The sequence below is a fragment of the Lepidochelys kempii genome, chromosome 6 (genome assembly GCF_965140265.1).
Source record: "Lepidochelys kempii isolate rLepKem1 chromosome 6, rLepKem1.hap2, whole genome shotgun sequence".
Taxonomy (NCBI): domain Eukaryota; kingdom Metazoa; phylum Chordata; order Testudines; family Cheloniidae; genus Lepidochelys; species Lepidochelys kempii.
In genome coordinates this window covers 66627004-66642999 of record NC_133261.1, presented here as the reverse complement: position 1 = coordinate 66642999, position 15996 = coordinate 66627004, and the positions used below count along the sequence as shown (strand labels likewise).

General features: G+C 46.3%; 1 protein-coding gene across 4 annotated transcripts in view; it reads left to right on the top strand.

The window, feature by feature from the left end:
• The first annotated feature begins 4293 nt into the window (after positions 1 to 4293).
• The window catches only part of SLC8A3 (solute carrier family 8 member A3), a 196676-nt gene continuing 184973 nt past the window's right edge, over positions 4294 to 15996 (top strand). For 3 of the 4 annotated variants that reach the window (XM_073348493.1, XM_073348492.1, XM_073348491.1), the window contains exon 1: positions 4294 to 4370. The gene's annotated coding sequence lies outside the window, so the exon portion shown is untranslated. The remainder of the gene's footprint in view (positions 4371 to 15996) is intronic. The other variant, XM_073348495.1, reaches the window with a different exon arrangement.

Genomic DNA, 15996 nt, shown 5'->3' with positions numbered 1-15996 from the left:
AAAGAGCTGCTGCACCTGCCAGTAAGGGATGTAGCCTCTCAGCCCCAGGAACTGAAGATATTGGACTAAATCCTGCCCTGAGTTAGTGTGGTGAAATTCGAGAGTAACTCCTTCAACCCCAGTGGAAGTACAAGCATCAGCCCTCGAGCCAACACTAAGGGCAATCTGAGGAAAGGTGTGTTTTGAGGCAAGGGTTTGGTCTGGTAAGATGAAGTGGCTGGCACTGGAGTCAACCTTGTAAGTCAGGCACACATCAAGAGGAAGTGGAAATCGGCACCACAAGAAAAATGTTGTGCTGAATACTAGCAACATCTCCTGGCTCCAGCCACTGCTCCAGCCAGACCCCTAGAGCAGGCTGAATAGTAAAAACAAAGATCCATTAACATTTTCCCACAAATAAAAGTGCAGTTTGAGGTGTGTGATGATTTGCGATCAACTGTGCAGACAGTTGTTGCCTAGTTGTAAAAATATTTGAATCCTAAATATTCATTGATTGGAGCAGGAATGGTTATTTGGAAGAAGATTTATACCTGAAGCTCATTATTGGTTGGTCTCTTATTTAAAATATTTGTTATCCAATCAGGGGAGCTGAAACAATACCATGTGATGTGGTGATGAGCTACGCACTGTGAAGAGTAAACAGCTCACAGACAACCCAGGAGCTAAAAATTATTCATCTAAATTATTACATGGTGAATTTCTGCAATAACCAACACATTAGGAGGACAAAAGATCAGGATCAGCTTGTGACGAATTCATTAACAAAAAGGGGGCTAAATTTTGTAATGTAAATAAATTTTTGTAATAAACTTTGCAATGTAAATAACTAATAGTTCACTCAGCTCTAGTTTCAATACATCATCTTGACAAGTAGTACTAGCTAATCTACCATACAAGACAAAGGAAGTATGACCATGCCATAGCTTAATGTGGTAAGTGGGAACCACAAAACAAGTCTGACCAGGAACATCACAGGACTAAACCTTGGTTGGTAAGTGATAGTAAGTGTGGCTGATTGAAGAAACTGTATGACAAAACAAACCTGTGGTCATAGTCTTAGTGCATCTGACAGGGGTTAAAATTTAATAACAAGTAGGGCTGTCAAGCGATTGAAAAAAATAATTGCGCTTAATCACACTTAATAATAGAATACCATTTATTTAAATATTTTTGGGTGTCTTCTACATTTTCAAATATATTGATTTCAATCACAACACAGAATACAAAGTGTACAATTTGTATTGGTATTCTATAATTAACAGTGCGATTAACTGCGATGAATTTTTTTAATTGCAGTTAATTTTTTGAGTTAATTTCATGAGTTAACTGCGATTAATCGACAGCCCTAATAACAAGCAACAATTCACAGGTAGAGTATAATACAGCTAATGAAGCCTCACACCACTCCAGTACAAAAGATGGATGATGTTTGTATGAGAGTAGTGCCAGAGGATCTGGGCCCCATTCTGCTAATCATCCTACAAACACACAGTCTCTGTCCCACTGAGCTTACCCTCTTCAGAGACAAGTCAGACACAAGGTAGGAAATAGGAACTATTTCTGTCCTCTCATTACAGATGGGGAACTGAGCCCTGAGAAATTGAGTAACTAGGCCAAGGTCAAACACATTGGCACAGTTGGGATCAGAAATCAATACTTCTTGTCTCCTGGTTCTGTGTCTTAACCACAAAAGCCGTCCTCCTTCTACATCATATCTTACTCGCTGTCAGGGCTCAGGATTAGTAGCAACACCGGTACCAATTCTATTCTTACACATTGCAGGTATAGTGACAGTCACATGACTGACAATGGCCATGGCCCAGGCACCATGGATCAGAAGAAACCGAATGAAACGTGACCATACGCACAGCTGTCTGTGGCTTAGGCAAAGCATTCTAGCCTTCCCCTGACATCCACAGATATCAGGGAGTAATGCCACGCTGCTGGTTTCATGCATAGATATTATTAATCATTGTTTTCTGTGTGTTAGGCATAAAGGACAGTGGAATGGTGAAAGCCTGATGTTAGCCAATAGTGCTGGGGCTGGGGGCTTTTGTATTACTGGGGGCCCCATGTTTGTGTGTGGGCTACAATCCCGTGCACTTTCTCTGCTGTGTGCGTGCTTGCCTGGTGCTGTGTAAACGAGAGCTGCTCCCAGATCCCTCTCTCCCTTTTATTGCCAGGTCTGCTCCAGTTATTCAGATGAGCTGCCTTCCCTGTGTCAGGAACAAACCATCTTATCTGTTGCACATGTGGATGTTGCTTGTTCTGGGATGAACCAGATGGCTAGTTTGTGGCAGGCCTCCTTTCTCAGGATAAACTCCTCTGCAAAGACCCCAGTGCCTGTCTGATTTCCGAAGGGCAATATTTTCTCTACATGCTTTAGTGATAGCCTCCAGCAACCCTCTCTCTCTGCCCCACATAGGCTACAGGCCAGGTCTGTACTGCTGACTCTGCAGCATGGGTTGGGTTACTTGTGGAGAGCTGGAGTTGTACGCAGTGGTGGCTGACTTTGGGGGCTGGGTGTGCTTGCAGCAGCTAGAGTTCATAAGTACTGTACATGTGTGATACTTTGCATTCTCCTTGTTTGGCTAGGCAGCCCTCTGCTATTCATTCATTCTTTCTGTAGGTACCTTTTTTCCTGATTTGCCTCTCCTTCGTTGCCTAGCTCTTCACCTCTCGGCATCCCTTTCCTGTCTTAACTTTCTCCAAGTATACGTCTGCTGCTGTGATGGGCCTGGGGTCAGAGCAGTTACATGGTTCTGGAACAGATTCAGAATGCTCCCTGTCCTACTTTGTGTTGCCAGTCTGCATAGTCACTTTTGACATGGGCAATTTGCACTTCTGTAAGTGCTTAAGTCTTCAAACTAAAAGCTGCTGCTTCAAAACGCAGAACAAGTCAAATAATGAAAGAATATACCAGGGTGATGAGTTTACAACAGAGTAAAGACAGAGTCCCTTTATAAAACAGTACCTCATTCTCCAGTAATGCTTGTTACTCTTTTGTACTCTGTAGAGTTTGAGGACATTGCTCTACAATACTTCATAATTCTTTCAGAGGTAGCCTATGCCAACAGGTAAATCTTATGGGAGATACATTCCCCCTTCCCTGCTGCGGTTGTGCCTGACAAATCTAGAGGCAATTTTAGGCTGTGAAAAACATTGTGTCTCTACATAATTTTGTGTTTTACACAAAATGCAAAGCCATCATTCTGTTCTGTGGCTGTGGAACATGCCTAGCCCAGTCTGCTTTGGCCAAAGTCAAATACCAACATGTGAGACAGCACGTATTTTTAGCCTAAAAATTATTTGCCACCCTTCACAAGTTGTTGTTTGACTTTGGTTAAAAAGATGACTGGGTGGATCCCGCACCCACAAAACAAAGCATGCAGTTTCAAATGAATACCCAGGACACAAAGCTAGGACTGACTCTGCCTATATAATTTTCTTGGCTATATTTAATCTCTTAGATGTGTTTGGCAGATACTTTAAATTTGATTTACAATCAATATCTTTTGATCTGAAGGTGAGCTCCTGGTATCCCTCCCTCTTCTGACTGAAATATACAAGGGACCAAGTCAAGTCAATAAACTTACAGGTTCCAGTGGTAATCTGTGTTCAATCTGCGTGTGTGAAATGTAATAAAGCTGGTCTGTGTGTATTTATTTTGGACAGGGTTTGTCTGGGGGTTTATTGTGATTTTTTTTTTTTGGGCTATAAACAATCTGGAAACCTCCCCCGCCCCAATTCAGAAGAATAAATATGCATGGCTTGTAATTCTGTTGCAGTTCTTGCGCCCAGCTGATACGGTGACGTGCAGTTTGGAGGCTTGGAGATTGGCTTTTTGATTTGGCTTCTTGCTGCAGTTGTGCAAACCTCGTTGTCTCTCAGAAGTCGGGCTCAGCGGCTTGCCTGGCGCTGTGATGCTGGAAAGTCTCAGCTGAGCCCCGATGGTGTGAGAGAAAAGGGGGAAGCCCGGCACATTCGATTGCAATTGGGGCACAATCCAATTTTTCCTCTTCAATCCCCATTCCTCCTCCTCATTCTTCCCCTTCCCACATCTCCCCTCCCTCCCCAAACTATATTGCACACCCCCTGAAGATCAAGGCCGGGGGATTTACCAACATTCAACCACCCCTCCCTGCCCCCGATTTCCCGATGCACTTGCCCACTCACCCTGACAGCTGCAAAAGAGAGCAGAGGTTTTTTAGCAAGCGAGGCAAGTTGGACTGACATGCAAAGGAGGACCCCGCGCCCCTCGCCAGTCAGTGATTAACCACCAGCTGCAATGAGCTCTGTTTAAGAACCGGCAGGATCTGTATTGGGGAGCAAGCCAGCCCCCCAGGAAGTCAGAAAGGCAACCAGGAGGGGTAAGTAAGAGGGCTCTGTCGGAAATGCAGGGCGAATGGTTAAGTTTCCTGCGATGAAGCAGGTCCTGATTTATTGCATGCGAATTCCCACAGAGGTATGGTGGGGGGCAGGGATCTCGCTGCGAGAGCATCCAGCAAGCAGAGAAGGGGTTTTAACATTGTAAACCCGGGCAGCTTCGTCCCATTCGTGCGGTTTTCCTGCCCCCCCCTCCCCGAGGCATAGTCTGTGTGTGTGTGTGTGTGTGTGGGGGGGGGGGGGACAGATGGAGATAAACCGGCTGCTGCAGCTTCCCAGCCCGGCGCGAGCAGCCCCTGCGCGTGGGCCAGGCGAAGAAGCTGGCGGGGTTTGCGCGGCAGGGGAGCTGCTGTGGTCGTGCTCCGGGGTGTTCGGCTAACGTGGCTCGGTTTCCCTCCCCTCCGTAACGCCGTGTCTCGGGGAGCAGGAGCTTTCCTGGGGGGGATGGGTCCAGTCTAAAATAACAACAAGCCGGCGGCAGCAGCCGGGAAGGAAAACGCTCAGCCCGATGAGCGGTTTCAGACCCAAATCCGGGATTCACGGCGAACGTGCCGAGAGCCCCGACTGCTCCTGTGCAAAAGCAAGCGGCGGAGGCTGTGGGGCAGAAGAGGCAGTTTCCACTGCCCCCTCCCCGGATGGGTGGGGGGAGGGGGCGGGCACGTTAGCCGGAGTAAATGCCTCTAATGCAGTGCTATAAATTTCTTGCTTTTCAATGCCTGACTCGGGCGAGGGAAGCAATCCGAAGGGGGCAGCGTGCAATTTGCAAAGCGGTTGAAATTGGCCAGGTGCAATTCCCCCTCGGACTGGAAGACGCTTGCAGCAGCGTCGGTGAATCTCTGGGGCTGCAGGCGAGAGCGTTTTATTTGTATTTATTCCGGGGGGGGGGGAGGCAACACTCGAAAAGCCCCCACAAGAATCGGGAGCAGGACTGCTATGAGCCCTTCCAAAGGCCAGGCAGCCCTGGAAGCCCCCGGCGTGTCTGCCTGGCTGGCTCTCAGCGCGTGCGATTAATCTCGCACAGCTGTTGTGCTCCATCCACTTGTGCTGAGATCTTGTTTACCTCGGTTTTCAAATATAGCCACTGCGCCAGGCTCTTCCCTAAATAGGGCAAGGGCAGTTTACTTTATAGCAGGAGACCGGGATTTCTGCTCTTCGGAAGGGGGTTACCCTGCTGCCCCTCAGGGCTGCTTATGCCTGGACCTCCCTTCCCCAAGAGGGAGCGGGGACCAGCCAAATACCGCCAAGCATAGGAAGACCTAGTACTTTCTTCTGTACCCTTTTTAACAATGGTTTCTTCCAACCCCCACAATCCTCTGAACACACACAATTTGACCTAAATGTTGAAAAATTTTATAGTCTTTCTCCCCCCCCCTTTATTTTCCCCTCCACCAATAAGACTCCCCTTGGGTCTGAAATCAAACACCTGTACATAAAAAAAAAAGTGACATGCCCATTTTTCTCAAGCTGAATTGCCGTGTAATAATGGGGTTCTCGGCTTGCTTGGGATATCCCTGGGGCTTGGTTTTAGGGTTAACCTCCCCAAATGTACTTAAAAATTAAGGTGGGGTGGTGGGTGTTTGTGTGCCCTATAATGGCCTTTTTGTTGGGAGTGTCAGAAGATACATTTCTATTCACATCTCCCTCTCCTGATATCTGTTAGGGGGAAGGGCAATTTTGCTGAGCCATTTTTGATTCTAAGAGGAGGTCCTAAAGACAGAGCAATGGAAGACTGTGGGCAGCCAACATCTTCCCATTCAAAAGCTTGTAATCTGTTTGGCTCTTGCAGCTTGCTGTTGAAGCTGAGGAGAGCAGGAGCTGGCTGTAGGGGATCATTAAATCTCATAGGCCTTGTAGATAATTTGTAGGCTTGGTGCAATGGGGAGAGGAGAGGCAGCTTTCACATGTGGTGCTAACGGTCGGGGAAAAGTTAGAAACTTGCTCTATCTGCAGATGGATTACAGGCATTTTATTTGCCTTTTGTGCAATTTTAGTAATGAAGGTAATTTGTGTTTGGTAACTCCTGTGCTTCCATATAGGCTTGGGTGGTTGTCTTTTGCAATAATTTTTTTTCACTGGTTAGAAGTAATGAGTTAGAAGGAGAGAGGGCATAAACCCTCTATAAAGGAATATAGGGTTCAGGGAAGAGGAGGTGTTTATCTTATTAGAGCTGTGACATGGGAGCTGGGACTCCTGATTTCTCTTCTCCGCTCTGCCACTAACTTGTAGTGTGACCTGAGGCAAGTCCCTCAACCTCCTTTTTTCTCAGTTTACCTATCTGTAAACAAATGGGTATAATACCTACTGCATGGAGGGGGGAGTTGAGGCTTAATTAACTGATATTTATAAAGCACTTCAGCTCCTCAGATAAAGGGCGAAATATGTCCAAACACAAATCTTAATCTAATAACCTATAATCCCAATTAACATAGTTGCAAAATCAAAACCACCCAACACGCTATCCCAGAATTGGCACCAGCATGCATTTCCAAGGGCTTGTGGCTAAGGTGCTGCACTAGAACTTGGGAGATGTGGGTTCACTCCTTGCCTCTGCCACAGGTTTCATTTGGGATCTTGTGCAAGTCACTTAATCTCTCTGCAGTTCAGTTCCCTATCTGCAAAACGGGGATAATGACATTTCCCTGCCTCCCAGCTGGTTTGCAAGGATAAATTCATTTAAAGCTTCTGAGGTACTCAGATACTAGGGTGAAGGGGGCCACATATCTATCAAGAAATGGACATGCATAGCAGCACTTGCGCTGTTCAGTATTCAGAATAAATAGCCCACTTATATGTAAAGCGATTGCTTAGATTATGACAAGTAGTGTTCCCAATACTCGTATCCAGACTGGATAGTCCATTATGTTTTGGATCATGCAAACACTCTCCATTGTTCCAAACACCAATCTTCAGAATGACACCACTAGGATATTACACTTATATTCTAAGTATTAGTGGAATGCTTGGGTCATGTGAATACTGTACCATATCCCAGATGCTTTTCTGTTGGTGCTTACTGAGCATGTGCAAGAGTGTGAGCTGACCAGTACAGTCTGTATTGAAAATAATAGACTTGACTTGTTGTTGAGGAGAGCTATACGTGTCCCTTGCAGAGAGGTGAATCGTTTGCAATGCTGCTCCTGAATTTTCTTATCTTTGTATTTCAAAGGTTGTGGAATAAAAGCTGTAAGTATATGACAGCAGCAGAGTTACACCAGGGATGAATTTGTTGAGTATGTTTCTATTTTCCTCTGAAACACGGGGTATTGAAGCTGGATGGAGATGGTCTGAGAGTCTATGGCAAATCCTACTGCTGGTTAAAAGGTGGTTTGCGAAGGGACTTGACTAGGTCATTGACTCCTTGTGTTTTGATTTGGTGTGTATCCATACAATTGGACAGCTTCAGAAAGGCCTGACTAAATTAGACATCTTCCCTTTCCAAGGATAGGAAGTGTTATAATTGAGTGTGTCAGCACTTTTTAGAGAAACCACATTAAAACGAATCCTTCCTCCATGAAAATATTTTAAAACCAAGGTTTATAAATATAAATGGATTATCTGTTCTATTCAGGAAGATTTGGGATGGGGGGGATGGTTGTATTTTGACTGAATAATCAAGGAGCCTTTTGAAAACATTTTTGCATGTTTGTACAATTAAAAATGACTTTGCCTGCCAAATTTAATTTGTTTTTCAATCAGGGAGTAATATGATATAATTCTGTATTAAAAATAAATAATTAAATTACACAAAAGATGGGGAGGGGGGAAATCTCTGATGTTAAAATGGAAAAACCTCTGAAGCCAGGAAATTCATAGTTGAGCTGCTCCGGCATCCAATCACCCCTCTGTGTCCAGGTAATTTCACAGTTGTTACTGTTTTTGTATACCATTTATATTACAGTAACTGCTAGAGGCATCAGCCAGGTTGGGTGCCCGTGTTGCTAAGTGCAATATAAACATGTGTCCATGACCATATGCATCCTGAAGAGCTTATGCATCGTTAATACTTTGGTCTAATTCTGGTTGTTGGGCCGGGTGCGGGGCGGGTGGCTGGAGTTTAGTGGCCTGTGAGATATGGGAGGTCACACTACATGATCATAGAATCATAGAATATCAGGGTTGGAAGGGACCCCAGAAGGTCATCTAGTCCAACCCCCTGCTCGAAGCAGGACCAATTCCCAGTTAAATCATCCCAGCCAGGGCTTTGTCAAGCCTGACCTTAAAAACCTCTAAGGAAGGAGATTCTACCACCTCCCTAGGTAACGCATTCCAGTGTTTCACCACCCTCTTAGTGAAAAAGTTTTTCCTAATATCCAATCTAAACCTCCCCCACTGCAACTTGAGACCATTACTCCTCGTTCTGTCATCTGCTACCATTGAGAACAGTTTAGAGCCATCCTCTTTGGAACCCCCTTTCAGGTAGTTGAAAGCAGCTATCAAATCCCCCCTCATTCTTCTCTTCTGCAGGCTAAACAATCCCAGCTCCCTCAGCCTCTCCTCATAACTCATGTGTTCCAGTCCCCTAATCATTTTTGTTGCTCTTCGCTGGACTCTCTCCAATTTATCCACATCCTTCTTGAAGTGTGGGGCCCAAAACTGGACACAGTACTCCAGATGAGGCCTCACCAATGTCGAATAGAGGGGAACGATCACGTCCCTCGATCTGCTGGCAATGCCCCTACTTATACATCCCAAAATGCCATTGGCCTTCTTGGCAACAAGGGCACACTGCTGACTCATATCCAGCTTCTCGTCCACTGTCACCCCTAGGTCCTTTTCCGCAGAACTGCTGCCTAGCCATTCGGTCCCTAGTCTGTAGCTGTGCATTGGGTTCTTCCGTCCTAAGTGCAGGACCCTGCACTTATCCTTATTGAACCTCATCAGATTTCTTTTGGCGCAATCCTCCAATTTGTCTAGGTCCTTCTGTATCCTATCCCTCCCCTCCAGCGTATCTACCACTCCTCCCAGTTTAGTATCATCTGCAAATTTGCTGAGAGTGCAATCCACACCATCCTCCAGATCATTTATGAAGATATTGAACAAAACCGGCCCCAGGACCGACGCTTGGGGCACTCCACTTGATACCGGCTGCCAACTAGACATGGAGCCATTGATCACTACCCGTTGAGCCCGACAATCTATCCAGCTTTCTACCCACCTTATAGTGCATTCATCCAGCCCATACTTCCTTAACTTGCTGACAAGAATACTGTGGGAGACCGTGTCAAAAGCTTTGCTAAAGTCAAGAAACAATACATCCACTGCTTTCCCTTCATCCACAGAACCAGTAATCTCATCATAAAAGGCGATTAGATTAGTCAGGCATGACCTTCCCTTGGTGAATCCATGCTGGCTGTTCCTGATCACTTTCCTCTCATGCAAGTGCTTCAGGATTGATTCTTTGAGGACCTGCTCCATGATTTTTCCAGGGACTGAGGTGAGGCTGACTGGCCTGTAGTTCCCAGGATCCTCCTTCTTCCCTTTTTTAAAGATTGGCACTACATTAGCCTTTTTCCAGTCATCCGGGACTTCCCCCGTTCGCCACGAGTTTTCAAAGATAATGGCCAATGGCTCTGCAATCACAGCCGCCAATTCCTTCAGCACTCTCGGATGCAACTCGTCCGGCCCCATGGACTTGTGCACGTCCAGCTTTTCTAAATAGTCCCTAACCACCTCTATCTCCACAGAGGGCTGGCCATCTCTTCCCCATTTTCTTCCCCATCTTCCCATAGCATGATCTGGTGGTCCCTTTTGGCCTTATGATCTTATGACGCTATCATAGAGTTTCAGCTGTTCTTGGGGTCCCACTCTCTGCATGGCTACCTGAGAGCCTGGTCCTCCTGCTCTTGTTAAATTAAATGGCAAAACTCCCTTACACTTAAATGGTGCAAGTTCATACCGTAAGTGAAAGAATTTGTGGCATTAACTGGGGTTGCTTACCCCTCCTCTCCAAAAGAATCATGAACATTCCTGAGTTTCCTAACACCTGTTGGAAAATTAGAGTCCTAGATTACTTTGGGGCTCATCATGGCACATAAGTTATTTAGAATGCCTTTTCCTCTTTACCCTTTTCTGCCTTGGCTATTTAAATTGTCAACTTTTTGGCACAGGGGGTCATGTACACAGCATCTCGCACAACGGGCAACTAACCCTGAGTGAAGGCTCTAGGCATTACTGTAATATAAATTATTAAAATAGTAATAACATTAAGGCATCAGTATGCAATGATGTGTCATAACGGGATGTGTCAACCCATCTTTCCAATGACACAGTGAAAAGGACCAGATGTCATAATGCTTGTGATGGATCATCACCGTGTACTTATTTTATCCTGTAGGGCAGGGGTGGCCAACCTGTGCCTGAGAAGGAGCCAGAATTTACCAATGTACATTGCCAAAGAGCCACAGTAATACATCAGCAGCCCCACATCATCTCCTACCCCCCTGCTCCCAGCGTCTCCCGCCCACCGTCAGCCCCGCTGATCAGTGACACCCTGCACCTCCTGATCACCTGTTTTGTGGCAGGAGGCTCGGGGGGTTGAGGCGGGAAGGGGTGGCTTGAGGGCAGGGCCTGTGGCAGAGCCAGGGGTTGAGCAGCGAGCACCCCCCGGCACATTGGAAAGTTGGCGCCTGAAGCTCCAGCCCCGGAGTCGGTGCCTATACCTGGAGCTGCGTATTAACTTCTGAAGAGCCGCATGTGGCTCCGGAGCCACAAGTTGGCCACCCCTGCTGTAGGGCAAATTATAAACAGGTGGTGACCCCAGCCTTAACTCTGAATTTCCGGAGAGTTCCATTTTTAAATCCAGCCACTAGGGTTCATGATCTCCCAGCTGAACTTCCACTGATGTCACTCAGGGCAGGTCTACAGTACAGCCGGGATCGATGCTCTGAGACCGATCCACCGGCGGTCAATTTAGCGGGTGTAATGAAGACCCGCCAAATCGACAGCAGATCACTCTCCAGTCAACCCCTGTACTCTACTCATGACGAGAAGAGTAAGGTAAGTTAACGGGAGAGTTTACCCCATCAACCCCCCACCCCCAGCAGTGTAGACCCTGTGGTAACTCGACCTAAGGTACGTCAACTCCAGCTACGTGAATAACTGTTGAGTAGCATAGGTCGACTTACCACGGTAGTGTAGACATAGCCCAAGAGTCGAGCATGGGCTGAAGGGAGGTATATGGCTCTTAAGAGTTTCCTTACAATAGTTTTTGCTAACAAAAAACCCCCAAACCCCCCAACTGGCACTTGCCATGCTAACAATAAAGATAGCTTTTCCAGAGCTTCCATTTTCATTTGCTGACAGGTTATTTTAAGAGAGCACAATGATCTCATTCCATTTGTTACTGTGGGACTAGTACCCTGCCAGGGGGCACAGATCAGCATTCACGTCACACTCCCTGTCGGGGCCGGGAAAGCTAATGATCCAACCAGTGGACCAAATTCGGTGATGAACCCTGGTCACGTGCCACCTGAGGCACATCGCGCATGCGCTAAGAGGGGGAGTATCCAGCCTCCTTTCGTCTCAGCCTCCCAGCTACAAGTACAGGCAGAGACATGGTGGTCAAACAGCAATCAACAATATTAATATCTTATACATCTAAAGGGTTTTTTATCCAGAAAGGTTTCGAAGAGCTTTAAGGCTAGATCCACAAAAGGATTTAAGCCCCTAAATCCAACATTTAGGTGCCACTGAAATCTTCAAAACCCCTAATCAGTTGCCACCTAACCCTGTAGGTTCCTAAAATCCCTTGGCATCTGAGTTTCTAACAGTGAGCATGTGTACAGCCACCTCAGTCGTAGCACCTGGGTGCCCATCTCATACCTAAACTCCAGCAGGATCCTCAAACTAGGCAACCCCCCCACTTATGAGGCCTGATCCAGTAGGCAGTCTTAGAGTATGCCTAAACCCACACAAAATGGCCTGGCCAGGGCGGGAGGAATGAGAGGGTGGCGGCAGTAACAGCCCTAACCGCTGGGCTAAAAGAGGAACTCACCTGAGAGGTGGAAGACCTGCTTTCAGATCTCTGCTCCACGCATATATATAAATAAATGAGAGAGAGAGTGCGCGAGAGCACGCACGCATTGTAGCCGGGTCTCCCACATCAATGCTCTCTCTCTGCATGTGTGGAGCAGAGATCTGAATGCGGGTCTACCACCGCTCAGGTGAGTGCCCTAATTGCTGGGCTGTAGAGCTATTCCTGCTCTCTCCTTGGCCCAGTACATATTTAATTATTTATACACAGTGGAACAGCTTCGGCGGGAAAGACCGAGTTCTCATAATCCAGAATATCCCATAGTCCTGTTATTAAAGCACTCCCCTGAGAACTGTATGGGTTCCAATCCCTGCTCCACATCAGGCAGAGGGGAAAATTGGACCTGGGTGAGTGCCTTAACTCTCTTCCATGCAAAATACAGCTTAGATGCCAGACTCTAGTGGCTGTGCAACCCAAGCAAAGATAGGTGCCTCCCTCCAGCCCATATTTAGGTGCCTAACTCCCTGGGTGGGGGGAGGGAGGGCCTTACAACCTACCCCCCTTTCTTGGCATTTCCTACTAGCTGGCTTCGGCAAGTCCCCCACCTGGAATGTGCCTTTTGTGGATCCCAAACATCGTAGGCACCTAACTTTCCTAATGTATAGAGAGTTAGGCGTTGCATTGCCTAAGTCCCTTTGTGGATCTAGCCCTTGGAAAGGATATACTCTTAGGAATCCCTTCAGTCTCCACATTGATAAGCAGCCACCACTGGAGCATGACTTGGCAGCTGTTTAACAGCACAAAGCAATGTTCTACAGCTGTTGAGGTAGTAATGTAGATTACTGCTGTGACAGACTGACAATATCCTGTAATACATTGAAGAAACCTTATGGAATTGAGAAGCTTTGTTGAGTTCAGTTTACCCTTGTTGAATTAGGGTTAACATCTTTGGGGTACATTGTATTAAAAATGCAATTGTGTTTGGGTTATTGTACAATTCTGGTACCTTTTCTAGTAGGAGGGGGGATGCTAATGTACTTCTTCCATTATCAATCGTTAGAAGTCATCTCCCTGGGGCGACATTCATACACTAGTTCAAACTGGATTCCCCAGAGACCTATAGACAAAAACTTTTGGAAAACCTCAGGGTTTTCTTCCTGACCGAGCATATGGACAGGACTCCTGGTCCACAGAGGGATTTGAATCCTCCTGGGAGGATTGGAAGGACTTGGCCCCGTGAGACTGTGCACTTGTCCTGAGCTGAAGCTCTGATGAACTTCTAACCACAAGGTTGCTCTATTGAAAGACTGCACCTGCCAGACCCCTTTGTGAGAATGGTGATGATATCTGATAAGTCGGGCCCTACCAAATTCATGGCAGTGAAAAACACGTCATGGCCTGTGAAATCTGGTCTCCCCCGTGAAATCTGGTCTTTGGTGAAATTTTATCCTGTACTATACAGATTTCACGGGGGAGACCAGCGTTCCTCAAACTGGGGGTCCCAAAAAAGGATTGCAGGGGGGGTTGCGGTACTGCCACCCTTACTTCTGTGCTGCCTTCAGAGCTGGGAGGCCAGAGAGTGGTGGCTGCTGGCCAGGTGCCGAGCTCTGACGGTAGCAGCATAGAACTCAGAGTGGCCATACCGTACCATGCCATCCTTACTTCTGCACTGTTCTGGCAGAGTCGCTGTCTTCAGAAGTGGATGGCTGGAGAGCGGTGACTGCTGACTTGGAGCTCAGCTCTGAAGGCAGCGCTGCCGCCAGCAACAGCGCAGAAGTAAGGGTGGCAATACTGCAGCCTCCCTACAATAACCTTGTGACCCCCCCCCCACCCCATTTTGGGTCAGGACCCCTACAGCTACAACACCATGAAATTTCAGATTTAAATATCTGAAATCATGAGATTTATGATTTTAAAAATCCTATGACCATGAAATTAACCAAAATGGACTGAATTTGGGAGGGCCCTACTGATGCACATGCTAATAAGCTGTTAGGTTCTTTTATTGTTTTGAATGTTTTCTCTGTAATGCTTTTTACCTTAGAAAGGTGTGGAAACTTACATCTGTAGCAATTACACTGGTAATTACACTGTCTCTGAAGAGAAAGCAGGCAGGAGTCCTAAAGCAACCTCTTTGTGCTGGTTATGACACAGTGAAGGCAGGGAACTATCCAACCTGGAAACTCCCCAGTCAGAAGGGAGAGACACGTGTGTCTCCACCCAAGAGAGGCCACACCTGGGGAGCTGAAAGGCAAGAGTGGCGGCCTTGCTGACCACTGGGGAGGAGGGAAATCCAGGTGCAGTTGCTCTGAACTGTGACAACTTCATTAAACACAAGCTACAGAGAGAACTTAATGAGGTGGAATGTAATAATCTCAGGTGGGAATTTTGGCTATAATGCTGAGATGAACAGCCCCTATTACGAAAATTATCATTTTGGTCTTTTAAAAACCAGAAACCATTAGGACTTCTTTTACCTTTTTGGAAAGGGGACACCCTCCAGTAGCACAGTATCCCATAACACCGTACCAGTTCCACCCTAGATAAGTATTTATCCAGAGGAAAATGTGCCACCTACTAAATTACCAGCACCACTCCTTAAGCACTCCATTTCCTTGCTGATCATAGACTATCAGGGTTGGGAGGGACCCCTGGACGTCATCTAGTCCAACCCCCTGCTCAAAGCAGGACCAATTCCCAGTTACATCATCCCAGCCAGGGCTTTGTCAAGCCTGACCTTAAACCTCTAAGGAAGGAGATTCCACCACCTCCCTAGGTAACGCATTCCAGTGTTTCACCACCCTCCTAGTGAAAAAGTTTTTCCTAATATCCAACCTAAACCTCCCCCACTGCAACTTGAGACCATTACTCCTCGTTCTGTCATCTGCTACCACTGAGAACAGTCTAGATCCATCCTCTTTGGAACCCCCTTTCAGGTAGTTGAAAGCAGCTGTCAAATCCCCCCTCATTCTTCTCTTCCGCAGACTAAACAATCCCAGTTCCCTCAGCCTCTCCTCATAACTCATGTGTTCCAGTCCCCTAATCATTTTTGTTGCCCTCCACTGGACTCTCTCCAATTTTTCCACATCCATCCATCCATGTTTGAGATCTGATAAAATCACAATCTATGGTTGTATTCCTGTGAGGTGAGCAGCAGAAACCACCAATTTGGTCAACTTAATGTACTCTCTGTATATACACTCACATCATATATCATTTGAAACCCTATTATGTCTACTTTAAGATGAAGTATGATGTGGAATGGTCAAGTGGTGCCATTACCATAGAAACTGTGATAAACACTGATGCCATCCATATGTTAAAATGACTACTTTGAAATATTTGTATTCATTTGTTGGTTTAATGACTCTGTGTATTATGTTAAGACATCAAATTGGATTTCTTTGTGACTTCAAAAGATCACAGCAACAATCTAAAGGGTAAAACAAAATCTAATAATACATTTGTGCACTATCATTGAAATGTAATAGCATAGGTGACATTTCTAGTCAACATCATTCTCCTCATCTTGTTCATCACTCTGATCTCTTTCTGGAGTGGGTGGGATACCACAGTCTTCATTGCCTTCACATATACACAGGGAAGATTGTTCTCACTTCAGTCTAAGTTGATTCTCC